Below are 13,936 nucleotides of genomic sequence, written 5' to 3'. Positions count from 1 at the left end.
GACTGGGACAGGTTACGGCCTTTTTGTGGCGGGTCCAGGGTTGGCGAACACCTCCTGGCCAGGTCAGGGCACGTCACCCTAAGTTAGGTTAGGTAGGTAAGATCTGGTTAGGTCAAGACCTAGCATTATAGGAAAGGTTATGTCTATTTATGTATGAGGAACGCGTCCCGGTCGAAAACTGGCTGGAATCAGGCTGCGCAACTAAAGTAAGTTTTACCCTCGTGTTTCTCAAAATGGAGAAGAAACTTAAGCAACACCAGTGTGTGATGTACATGGCTTTGTGATAGTCTCCCACCTTGGTAGACCCATATAAAATTCTTTATTTTGTTGGGGAAAGGCTTGGATCCAATCTTCACTCCTTAGTGGGAAAAGGTTGGGAAATGGAGGAGGAAGGATAATGAGGTGTTTGCCAGTGTTGTCAGAAGGGTGTATCCCACTGCCAGATCCTCCTAGATCTTTCCTGCCTCTGACATTCACTCCTTGGCCACCTCCAAAAAGTGCTAACCAACCCCCCCCCCCCATCATAACACTCATGCCTTTAGCTGCAATGTGAGCCAGTCTTGCACTGCAATCTTCTGGACCATGTACAGAAAGTTCACTGCCATCAAGTCACATTGGGAAAATTCACCACCCGGGAACTTCACTGCCAAAGGACTTGAAAAGAAGAGAAATTTTTGAGAATTTTTTTTTAGCCATACACCGAGTGATTTCATCTGGAAAAAATTTCAATGCAGTGTAGAAATCGTAGTTTAAATCAAACTACATATATATATATATATATATATATATATATATATATATATATATATATATATATATATATATATATATATATTATATATAATTATATATATATGTAAATAAAATTGATGTTATGACACAAAACTAAATTCATGCGTAACGGGAAACACGTTCTTAAATAATGAGAGAAATGTTTCAAAATTTGGGCAATATCCAGCGAAAATCGTCTGGAACACAGGAAGAATGAACGTAGTTATGATAGAGTAGCAGTCTGCTTATGTGCAAGCATACGCCTATATATAAAGCTACTTAATTCATTATAGTGTTTTTGAGAGATTGAGTGATATTCGGGGAGAGAGAGAGAGAGAGAGAGCGAATTATACCAAGGTCACACTTGACCTCATTACATAAAATTTGAGGTGACCTTGCTGTTCAGATTGATTTACTTGATATGATTCGACAGTTGTTCTGAAATTCAAAGATAGTGAAATGGTAGAAAAATTCTACCATAGGCTATGGTCACACTCCCTTTCGCAAATCGATTATCATCGACAAAAAGTTCACGAAAAAACTGTGTAAAGTAAAAATATTCATTACCACAGGCAGTGAAAGTTTTATAGTGAAAGAAAATGCTGATGTGTTGGGAGTTATTTTCAAGTTTCGCGGAAAGTGATGCAGCCGTGGTTGCCGTACAGGCTAACTCCGAACATAGAAATAATTCGAGTTGATGAGATTTCCTTTATATGACAGTAGCATCGTAAACAGCCCTCCACAGGGATAATTCCCTCTCAGTTAATATCAAAGTCAGCGAAGTGTGACAATCGATACATCATGTAACGTCCAGTGACTTTTGCGTTCCCGCCCAAAGTAATCGGGATCCTCACATCTTGGAGAACGCTCGCGGATGTAACTAGATTTGTTCAACTACTTAGTAAATTTATAGAAACTAGAGCAGTCAACCTTTACCACATATGATTATGTGATATAATCCTGTTCATAAAGGAAAACGAGTGAATATTGTCTTCATACCGAGTACCATAACAAGATATTCACACTTAGTTCTAGATCTCTCTGAACGAATCCATCTAAGAAATTCCAGTTACTTCTTGCAAATACCGTTTTACTATTTCAGTTCTGTAGATTCAACATCCATAATTTGCATTTTATAGTCGTATATTCTAGAGTAAATTTACCGAGATTGTGCGTTTCCTGTAAAAAAAAAAGGGGGGTGGGGGGCGATTTTTGATGAACGAAAGTTAACGAAAACCATAAATTGTTGGTGACAGTACTCAGTCTAACCACTCCAACTCTCTCTCTCTTCACTGTCTTCAGCGCTGAATGGCCGAAAATGCCCCGTTGCTTGTCCTGACTGTCATAATTTCATAAATCACATTTTTCTCGTTGTAAATGTTATTCGATACAGAAATATAGACCAAGAATATTAACAATTTGAGTGGAAGTCCACAGAAATGGAAAATGGTGATGTTTGTGGAACATGAATACAGTGTGTTTAAGGGTCAGAATTCATAGTCCGTTTTAAATTTACCTCAGTGATTTTTCATTGTTAATTTCTACTATCACTGAAATTCATGAACTGGAAAAATAGCTTCAAGGTTACAAAATATCTGAGTGGCAATTGCCTTCACCAGTGACGTTACAGTAATGTCACTGAGTTTCCTTTTCTCTCGATGTTTGCTTAATAAATGCTTGCGAAATTAATCTTTTTAACCTTTGCCTCTGATTTTACGAGAACCATTCGCTAAACTGCTATATCTTCATTCCGTTTTGCAGACGGTTTCAAAGTCAGAGATTCAGGTCAGCTGTAGTTTTATATGACAGAATCAGTGTGAGACTAGACTAAACTCTGGCGTGGACCTAAGCCTACAGTATTATTCTGCCTTAAAAACTCGAAAATATATTAAAATATTTAACTAATACTCAAATTACTGTATAAATAAATTAAATAGCATTTATTATATATTTAATATATCGATATATTAAATAACATATGATGAAATTCTCAAACTAAAGACTCTCCTATTCTGCAGGAGCTACGATATGGACGAATCTCAAACTAAAGACTCTCCTATTCTGCAGGAGCTACATGGACGAGAAAACACTGAAAGACAATTATAAAATATGAGAAGCACCTTATTTTCGAAAACGTACAATGGCCCGCCAGAGAGGGAATTATCCCCGTGGAGAGCTGTACATAAAACCAAAGTGAAAGTGAAACTAGCCATGACGTGACGTCACAATTTTGACTTTCATATGATTCCAGCAGCGTTTTCGAAAAGGCGTCAGTCCGACAGTCGCTTGTTAGCGTTCAAGGAGTGAGGTTCGAGACGCGATCGCTCTTCATTCCTTCGCTTCGATGACGAGACGTGTAAGCTGTCCCACCTCTTTTGAGAAGTCTATATTTTCATGACATTGTGTTTACCGCAGTTTAATTTGGTCTTTAATGGATGGTTAATAGCATCGCTGACTGACTGCACCGTCAAAAACGTTCAGCGTTCGAGGAATCCTGAAAAGGCTTTTGGGCGCCATGTTTTTTTTTTATTCCATCCACGTTCCTTCACAGTGTGTTGCTGCGATTTCATTATTTTATTCTTTTATTTTCATCCTTCCTTAAAGGTTTTGCCCCTTTTATATGACCCTTGCTCGGCTTAGGTCACAAAATTAAGGCGTTTTTTAGAGTCCCTTGCTGCCATTGCCAATGTCAGGTACCATTATACACTAAGCATAAAAAACTGCTTACCTTTGCACTTTTTCCTTTATAATGATTGATCGCATTATTTACGGGTAGAAATAAAGCCGAAAATCGGTTTTGTCGTCACTAATGCACAAGACGATTTGGAATTGAACCAGTAGGCCTGTTTATATTCATTAGGCTTCGTGAATTAACGTTGATCTATATTATAGGCCTAGTTACATTGGCTGTTGGTTTTGGTCGCAAGAAATTGCCGGTTTTGAATGGAAATAGAGACGACCTCACGTTTAAGACTGATTTATTTTATAGGCTTAGTTGCATTTGTTATTGGTTTTGGTCACAGGAAATTGCCGGATTTTAATGGAAATTGAGACTGCCTCAGGTTTAAGACTCATTTACTTTTTAGGCCTAATTGTATTTGTTATTGGTTTTGGTCACAATAAATTGTCGGTTTTGAATAGACATTGAGACAACCCCACGTTTAACACCGATTTTTTTTATAGGCCTAGTTGCATTTGTTATTGGTTTTGGTTACAAGAAATTGCCGGTTTAGAATAGAAATTGAGACGACCTCATGTTTAAGACTGATTTATTTATAGGCCTAGTTGCATTTGTTACTGGTTTTGGTCACAAGAAATTGCCGTTTTTTAACGGAAATTGAGACAACCTCACGTTTAAGACTGATTTACTTTATAGGCCTAATTGTATTTGAAATTGGTTTTGATCACAAGAAATTGCCGTTTTTTAATGGAAATTGAGACAAATGTTTAAGACTGATTTACTTTATAGGCCTAATTGTATTTGAAATTGGTTTTGATCACAAGAAATTGCCGTTTTTTTAATGGAAATTGAGACAACTCATGTTTAAGACTGATTTACTTTATAGGCCTAATTGTATTTGTTATTGGTTTTGATCACAAGAAATTGCCGTTTTTTAATGGAAATTGAGACGACTTCACGTATATGACATTAATGAAGTTTTTTGATCAGTGTGAACCATTTCAGTCCCTTCAAGCCGGCTGTTTTATTTTAAACCTCCCGTCGTATCTAGAACAGTCATCGAATTCTAAAGTCTGTGCATTCACCAAAGGCTATTCATCTGTGCTATATGATGGTATAATATGACAGTTTTTATTAAAGAATTCCGTCCTGACCTATGGTGTTTAGTTACTAAACTTGTCATTAATTATGTATATGAACTAGGCTGTATTTATCAAAATAATAATGGCTTAAAATGGGAGCTTTCCACCGTTTGCACAACGGCCCGTTCCTGCCTACTGAATAAAAATACATGCATTGACTTAATTTTGAAACAGCCTGGGCAACATCGAACAATCTTTCTGATTAAACTATGTAATGGCATCATGGAATGGCTGTGTCCCCGTATACGTGAACCAGACGTTGCGATCATATTAACCTCAGCCTCGTTCGTAAGCAGTTCCTGACTGGTGACCAGGTGATTAGCTAGCAGGAGGTAAACCACTTTCAGCATCGTTGCCTCATGTTGTCGTCTCTGTGACGACAGCCACTTCGACAACCTGTGCAGGGAGAGATGGGGGAGACAGCATCAGGGGCCTCGAGAAACTGCTTTAAATCTAGACTTATGGAATGACAGACTAGCCTGTCTGTATGTCTGACTTCCTGCGTAAAGGCTTTATTGCCATCTAATGTTTAGCAAATGTCAAAGCATCCTCCACTAGTCTTCTCCGACCCGCCTGACTACTTCTATATAGAGTTTTAGCTCCCTCCCAGTCGATGACATGATCATTCTCCCAACAACGTTTAGCAATGGCGCTGGTTTGAGCGAAGTCCTTAACCGCTTTTTTGTTTGATTTTATTTTCTTGTAATCTGCGTCCCTCCTATTTAACCCCCCCCCCCACAATAAAATAAGTTACAGAGCTTGCATTTTATAGCATACATTCCTATATCCCTCTGATTGGTACTCTCACTACCAGTACTACGACTACTACTCTTGGTGACTTTTGATATGATTACATTTTCATATGTGAAGGCAGCTTTAATGCTACCTGTGTTATTTATTAACTGAGCTGCTGTTTTTAACCTCTTGTGACATGGAAGTGTTATGTATCTCTTATTTTTATCAGTCTGCTAATGTGATGTGTCGTAAAAAAATTTTCGGGATTCAGACAAAGCATCTTCAATAAAATTGGAAGGGTAATGCAATTTACTAAAAGTATTCTTAACATGGTTAATTTCATCGTCTAAGTACTGTGGGTCACACATTTCAAGAAATCTGACAGCCATGCTGACAGTGATATTTTTCTTTATCTCTGTACTACGTAAGGAAGTAAAATGGACACAATTCGTTAATCGGCTTTCTATAAAGAAAGTTCGGATCATTCCTAGATAGTGACCCCCAAGGGTTTTCGGGAGTCGTTATCTAGGACTAATATTTCTTGCGGGGGCCGGGTCATTATCTTTATGATATTTACAGTCTTTTTACGTTTTTACGATAATCCCCAACGGGCTGTACTAAACATGCCAAAAAGGTGGAGACATACCGGGTTAAAACCCTTGGGGTCACTGTCTAGGAAAGATCCCAGAATTCAAACTTCATTGTGGTTATTTTCACTCCGATTCCCTGTCATGTGTGAACTTGATTTGTTGCATTTGTTTGTTAAAATATTATTCGTTCTTGGAATGCTTCGTCATCACGACTAAAAAGAATTAAAATGTTGTCAATAAATGGACGCAAAATGCTGGTTTAAAACGAGCCGGGCTCATATGAACTCGGGAAGACCACGAAAACGGATGAGAAGCGGGATTCCATTGCTACTCCAGATGTTTTTATTGTCAGTGGTGATGCAGGAAGACAGGTATGCAGACAGCTTAGCCTGTCATTCCATAAATATAGATTTGAAGGAGTTTCACGAGGCCCCTGATACTATGCCTCCCTTGTCTCTCTCCGCACAGTTTTTCGAAATGGCAGTTGTCACAGAAACAATAACAGGCACCGATGCTGAAAGTCGTTGACCTCCTACTAATCACCTGGTCACCAATAAGGAGCTGCTTGCTTTCACTTTCACTTTATTTCCCTTTGTTTGGTTTTATGTACAGCCCTCCACGGGGACAATTCCCTCTCTGGCGGACCCTTGTACGTTTTCAATATAAGGTTCTTCTTACATTTTGTAATTGTCTTTCAATATCAGTGTTTTCTCGTCAGTATCGTAGCTCCTGCAGAATAGGAGAGTCTTTAGTTCCCTTTTAAATCTGCATTCTTCTTGTATGCTCTTCACCTCAGGCGATATTTTGTTGTATAGTCTTGATGAGCTTACGAACGAGAGGCAGCAGCGAAGAAGATCACTACGTCTGGCACACACCGCGGGGAAACAGCCATTTCATAGTTAGGCTAAATCCGAAAGATTGTCCCATGTTTTCCAGACTGTTACAAAATTGTGTCAGTTGGTATCTTTTTAAGAAATACACGTTTTTTTTTATTAAGCTGGCTGAAGAGGACCGTCGTGCAAACGGTCGAAAGCTCCCATTTTTAAACATTATCGTATTTTGATTGATAAATACAGCCTCGCTCATCGTATTTTGATTGATAAATACAGCCTCGCTCATGTAGTATATAACGGAAGATTTTTATTTATTAGCCTATTTCCGGTCACGGTATAGTGATGCACCATAGATAAACTTGTCATTATTCTTTCCAGATGCAGGATTCATATCAGTCTATACTATCCAGTATGCTGATGATAAAATTCCATCTACCTGTCTCTTCCTGCTTTGCTGGGCTGCAGTATATCAAAGTAAGGAAATTTTTTTGCACGAACACATCATATATATATATATATATATATATATATATATATATATATATATATATATATATATATATATATATATAATACAGAATATACGTTCTCTTTCTTGTGGAACAACTTTTCCAACTTGCAACATTTATCTTAAAGGGCTGGCCGTAACGTGTCTACAAATTATTGCTAGTTGTTGTAACCTCTGATCCGTAGTATAAAAATGAAAAGGGTGAAGTGTAATACCAAGGTCAGCACCGTAGTAATGGCAGGGTCCTGAGTGATAGGGTTCCTTACAGTCGGCAGCCGAGAAACAACACACAAACGGCAGACTCTCCGCGCACGCATAAACAGTAGAATCAGTGTCGGGAATACGCGAGGATGCTCACTTTTTCTTTATTCATTCTTACGCTTCGTGATTCATAATCACTTCATCAGGGAATTCAGTGTAAAAGTGAATAAACTAATAAAAGGGACTGAACGGTTAAAATTGCGTGACGTTAACATATGAATCAGTAGAGAAAATTAGAAAAACTCACTTCAGTATCACACACTTTATAGAGCACTTTTAAATACAGACACGCAAAGCATAAAATCGTGTTATATATGGGCATTTATTTACGGTTACACAAGAGTACAAGAAAAAGAATGTTTAAATTCATAAAGCGCTCTGCAATAGTGTTTTAAAAATCGAAAAGTTGAAAATAAACTAAGACAATAACATACTTGTATAACGCCACATAAAAAAGCACAGGAGGCTGCCTTTCACTGCAGAGGACAGAACCTCATCGACAGACAAAAAAATGTGAAAAAGAAGATCATAGATGCAAATAGTAATGAACTATAACGGGAACAATCGAACAGAGGCATTTTGAGTGTTTAATGATGGAACACGTCGTTTGGCATTTAGAGATTCAGTATTAGAAGTTTTTGTTGGTTTAAAGCTTGACCAATATATATATATATATATATATATATATATATATATATATATATATATATATATATATATATATATATACACTGTAAAGACGTCAGACGTCTCTTCCTTTCCCATCAGTCACGATCATGTATCGCATCTATCAACACAGCGAGAATCTCATGTATATATTTGTATGTAGAACTTCCTGGCCTTTCCGCCGATATATATTTTATCACTGTATGTACATAATATCTCTTATTATTGCTATTTGACTGACTGTTAACAAACACAAATTGCTCTCACTCAGCGTACGGGTCACAGCAATCGAAGGTCAGGCACTTCGTTTCCGTCCACACGTTGTTATGTACACCTGTGCCCAGGTAAATAAATTAGTCAGTACCCAGTTCTGTCTCCTTGACCTCACAATATATATTTTATATATATATATATATATATATATATATATATATATATATATATACATTGTATACACAGTACATAAAGGCAGATGAGTTACAGAATTGGCCATCAACTGTCCAATCCATAGCTCTGTAGTATAAGAAATCATGCCACCAAGTGCAGAACTCATATATATATATATATATATATATATATATATATATATATATATAATGTGTGTATGTATGTATGTATAACTGAATCACGAAAATATGTAACGTGATGGGGTTAAGGGAAAGAGGTTGCCATTTTACACCTGTAGTGTTTTCTCACCATATCTGGAGGTTTCAGTTAACCAGCATGGCAACGTTATCAACACTCCTTTCTGTTTGCACAGGGTTGCCAAGCGTCTGCGCACAGTTTTGTTTTATTTTCATGAATATATATATATAATTTCATATTAATATATTGTGATGCTGGGGGCCCTCAAGATAATATTGAGTTCTGGATAAGGTAAAACCGGATAATTGAAGGAGTCATATATATATATATAATATATATATATATATATATATATATATATATATATATATATATATATATATATATATATATATATATGAAAAGCATTAGGAATAGTAATGTTATATATTTCTCTTTTTACCTAAGCATTCTTTAAGATATTCTGGGCAAGTGCAAATGCGAAACAGTGCCTACGTATTCATGAGTCAGTGCTGACAAACGCCCATTGTCAGTCTCGCTTCCTATGGAGACAGAGGGCATCATTCCTTGGGTGATGTTCTGGCCATGTCGGAATGTTCCGATAACCGGAAGTCGTCAAGTTCCGGTGGAGCGTTCATTCACGAGTTCTCTCTCATGAATGTGCCATAGGAAATGTGAAATTTCCATTTTTAGTACAGGCTAGACATTCGGGTCTTGATTCCCTTGTGTAAAGATCTTCTTTTGCTGGAAGACTTTGTGTACTGCCTGTGAGGTGAGTTTAGACTTTATTTGTCAAAAAACCCGAATGGGCTTTAATAACTTTAATGTACTGCTCTTTGCACTGTTACCATGCTTTGAATATCTTTTTCCCCATTTATTTTTATTTTCCATGTATCTTTGATTTTCATTAATTTTCCTGAATTTTGATTTTTCCATGTTTTATTATGTGTACTTTTGAGGTTAGTAACATAGGAGATATCCCACATTTAGTTTTTCTCTGTGCTTATTTTTAAAAGTTTTGTGTATCCCTTTGTTTCTTCAGATGCATTGAATACAGATCAAATAAATGGAAGGGAATGTGACTTATCATGACTATGGTCATGTTTGACTTAATTTGGCTCTTATGATGTAGAGACTCAGTTGGTTGAAGTTGCTAGCACCATGTTATATATTAATTGGACTATTTTTAGGTTGTGATTTCAGGGATATAGATATCCCCATTACATTTTATCTTATTCCAAACCATTTGCTGTGTTAGACTATGGAATAAACTATGTTGTTGTAGACATGATTTTGCTGTTCATCCTTGGTTCAGTTAATGACTTGATATATATATATATATATATATATATATATATATATATATATATATATATATATATATATATATATATATATATATATATCGAGAGAGAGAGAGAGAGAGAGAATGCACTAGCTCAGTGTTCACGCTGGCCAACGCTACCATGATTCCTTTCGAGATATAAGTTACGTCATTGACCTTATAACAGATGTGGTAAGAGTTATGACCTTATTTGACCTTGTATAATAAAATATATATATATATATATATATATATATATATATATATATATATATATATATATATATATCTCAAGACTTTGAATCAGTCTCAGGAATAAGGAAAAATTATTCAGGTCTAAATTTATAATTGACAAACAAGGTTTATATTACTGCATGGGGACTTTTAAATGTTAAACATGACATCATTGGAATGCTGAATTTCTATTGGTTGGCTGGTCTCATTCTCTCGCTAGTGGTCTGGGCAGCAGCACTATCATACCTGGTGCTCCGTAGGACATGTCTTATGCTGTGGCTTGCAGCAAAGGGCGTGGGCAAGGGTGTGATTCTCGTCTTTGGCCGATAGTCTTGATTTTCTTCGTTGTTGGTAGTCATGTTCAGGGGTGTTGTGTCACTCGTGTCTCCCTTCAGATTCTCACGGATGTCCTGTGGTTTCCTTGAAGAAGGGAGGATGAAGGCCATGTTCCTCTGTATGTTTAACACAGGCCATTGTTGATTTATACTTAGGGCTTCTGCTATTTGCAATCTGTGGAACTGGGCTTCTTTATGCACGATCTGTGTGCTTTCTAATAATTCTTCTAGGGTTGGTTTATGTAGTGTTGAAATATTGCCCCTCAGTTGCATTGAGCTTGCAGTCACCCACAAATAGTGGTAGTGGTGAAACCTATGTAGTAATTGCTTAGGGTTTGACATGTCCCTTTGGTACATTTAAATTTGTATACTACATTGATCAACTCCCACATCTCTCTACAAGGGGCGATGCTATTTTTCATTACAAGTTGCTGACTAGGCTCGGGCAGCAGTAGACACATAAGGTAATGCTCTCATCAGGATTCGTAGGCATTGTACCACTGGCAATTGTCATCTTCATGGCCTTGACTTCATCCTTGAACTGGCTGTGATATGCAGCTTTGTAATGCAATATGATGTTTTTCGGTGCGGCAGGCTTTGTCGTTGGTGTGCTGGCATTCATGTCCAACTGTTTTCATATGCAACCTTATATTAGATTGCTGTCGTATCCGTTATTAGTTAGGAGCTACCTAGCATGTTTGAGCTGTGTGTGTGTGAATAGCTTTCCATGTGGAACAGTGCATAATTGCATATCTAATTTGTAGCTGTCACAGACCATTTATAAGTGTCAGGGCACTCCCCATGGGCGTTAAGGCAGTGACCCACATTAGTTGCCTTTTGGTACACAGTAGTATTGTACCTATCTCCTCTCTTCTCTGCATTTACATCCAAGAAGGGAATTTGGCCTTCAACACCATATTCATTAGTGATATTTAGGCTAGAGTTCCTCTTCGAGGCATACTGTAGGTGGGTTGGTTCTTTGTCAGTATCGATGGCAATGCAGATATTGTCTACTGTATATATTGGGCATATATTTTTGGTTTCGAATGGTAATTGAAGGCTCTTTCCTTGGCACCTGCCATGTACATATTGGCAAATAGGACGCCAAGGGGAGGGGGATCCCATGGAGACACAATCTACCTGTTGATAGAGGTCACCCCTATGTGAGAGGAAGGGGGGCCTCCTTGGTGCAGATTTGGAGAAGACATCAAAGGGGATCTTCTGGTATGTCGAGGGTCATGGTATCCAAGTGATAGACTCTCCTTAAGATAATATTGATGGTGTCGTCCACCGGTACATACGTGGACAGACTTACTAGGGCACCATAGGTTGCTGGCCCTATGGGTCTTAAAGGTGCAATAATAATACCCTGGCCCATAGTCTCAGTGATCGTAGGCAGTTTCAAGATCTGTTATCAGAATATATCTTCTTAATTGTTGCATCCAGGTTTCTCTTCAGGCCTATAACTACCCAAGTTCACTACCCAACTTATGGAGCAGCCAAAAGACTGAATAAGATCATCACGCCCTACATCCGTAGGGGGTACTCTGTGGTTTCCCAGGTAGAGTTCATCGATATTTTGAATACCAAGCCTCCGAGCTCTACCATCGCATCGCAAGACGTAGAAAGTCTGTTTATGAATAAACAAAACAAGAATCACGTGCTCTGGTTGTTATGACAACAAACAAAACAGGAATATACCCACATTCGTATTTAAGGGTGCTCATCCAAAATAGTCAGCATAGCCTCACAATGGTAGGAAAGTGATGCGATGCTTCTACGCACAAGGAAGGCCAGAGGTATAATGGATGGTGGTGTGTGTGTGAGGGGTGTTGGTAACCCCTCTCTACCCCTCCCCTCCATATCTCCACCAGAATACCCCCTCTTTGTCAGCTAGCTTATAGCAGGTCCAGCACTTGAGCTGAAGGATACTATAATGATGAAAGGCATACTGTTTGCCCCTCTTTAGGAACAATTCAAGATTGCATTTGTTCTTGAAACTGCAACATAGAAATGGTGCTGGGGGAACTATGTAAAGGAGAATAAATAATCTCATAAACTATACCTCGACAGATATCATCTTGATAAATTACATTACTGTCAGTGCTATTTAACAACATACATCCATGAGTGGGATGTGCTAGGTGACGAACAAAGAACCATAAAATTTAAATGCATTAGCCAGGTCTATCTTGGCAAACTTTGGCGCTTCCAACCAGTGCAATCACTTCATAAGTAGAGGGCAGAAGATATATTACATCTCCCCAGATGCAAATAGTGTTTTTCTTATTGTACAATTTTTAGGTCTTATTAAGTGCACAAGAGTATCTCCATAGATGCAAACAGTGTTCTTATTTATAAGCACATTATCAGAGGGTGAAGCCCAGTACTGTGGATCACCTTAGTAATAATGCCATTTTCCTCCAAATGTATACTTGAGTGATAGCTAAGTCTCTGCAAACAAGGAGATATTGAAGAAGGTTTACAAAACACAGCCCTAGCATTATCTTCATCATCTAATGTAACAGCTTGAGTAACATTAGGCTTGGAATTAATTGAAAGGTAATGTTGCAAGTCACCCAAAATTATATTACACAAAGTATGTTCAGAAGCAGTATTATTCTGGACTGGCACTGCGAGGTCATACTGTATTTAGTTCACAGCAAAGATCGCGGCCGAAAAGAGAAACTCTTGAGAATTCACAGTGTAAAATGTGTTTCACAGTAATATCTTAGTAATATAAAATCAAGTAACTTCGACCTAAAAACTGAAATCGTCCTCTCTTTAACTGCAAACTTTTATTTTGGTAGGTTTTAATCTGTAATTTTCCACCAAAATGAAGTCACACTCACTGAATGTGGAAAGGTGTGAAGTTGTATTTACTAGAAATGAGACACTAACCTATTTATTGAATACTGTAAACTTCCTGGCTTACTGTTCATTCGAATTACAACGACATTGATAGTAAAAATTTGAATTACTTCTATGAAAAATGATCTGATGAGCTTATCTGAACTGGTGAAGAGCAACAGCATTTGAAGGCACACCATGTCATTAGTGGACCATTATGCACACTCCCATGTGTTGTCTTGGTGTCTGCACTCCCCCATGTGTTGTCTTGGTGTCTGTACACTCCCATGTGTTGTCTTGGTGTCTGCACTCCCCCATGTGTTGTCTTGGTGTCTGACTCTGACATCATCTGTTGAATGTTACACACACGCCTCTATGCAGAGCTATCTTGGTGTCTGGGAATGGTCTTCAGTTACATGCAT

The 13,936-nt window shown here is 37.8% G+C and overlaps 1 protein-coding gene across 1 annotated transcript in view; it reads left to right on the top strand.

Moving 5' to 3' along the window:
* Nucleotides 1-3,047: 3,047 nt before the first annotated feature.
* The window catches only part of bchs (WD repeat and FYVE domain containing 3 bchs), a 388,664-nt gene continuing 377,775 nt past the window's right edge, over nucleotides 3,048-13,936 (top strand). Inside the window, exons 1-2 of the mRNA XM_067128777.1 lie at nucleotides 3,048-3,127; nucleotides 7,130-7,225. The gene's annotated coding sequence lies outside the window, so the exon portion shown is untranslated. The remainder of the gene's footprint in view (nucleotides 3,128-7,129; nucleotides 7,226-13,936) is intronic.

The sequence above is a fragment of the Macrobrachium rosenbergii genome, chromosome 27 (genome assembly GCF_040412425.1).
Source record: "Macrobrachium rosenbergii isolate ZJJX-2024 chromosome 27, ASM4041242v1, whole genome shotgun sequence".
Lineage (NCBI taxonomy): Eukaryota > Metazoa > Arthropoda > Malacostraca > Decapoda > Palaemonidae > Macrobrachium > Macrobrachium rosenbergii.
The sequence above is the reverse complement of the archived record's forward strand: the minus strand, read 5'-3'. Positions and strand labels throughout refer to the sequence as shown.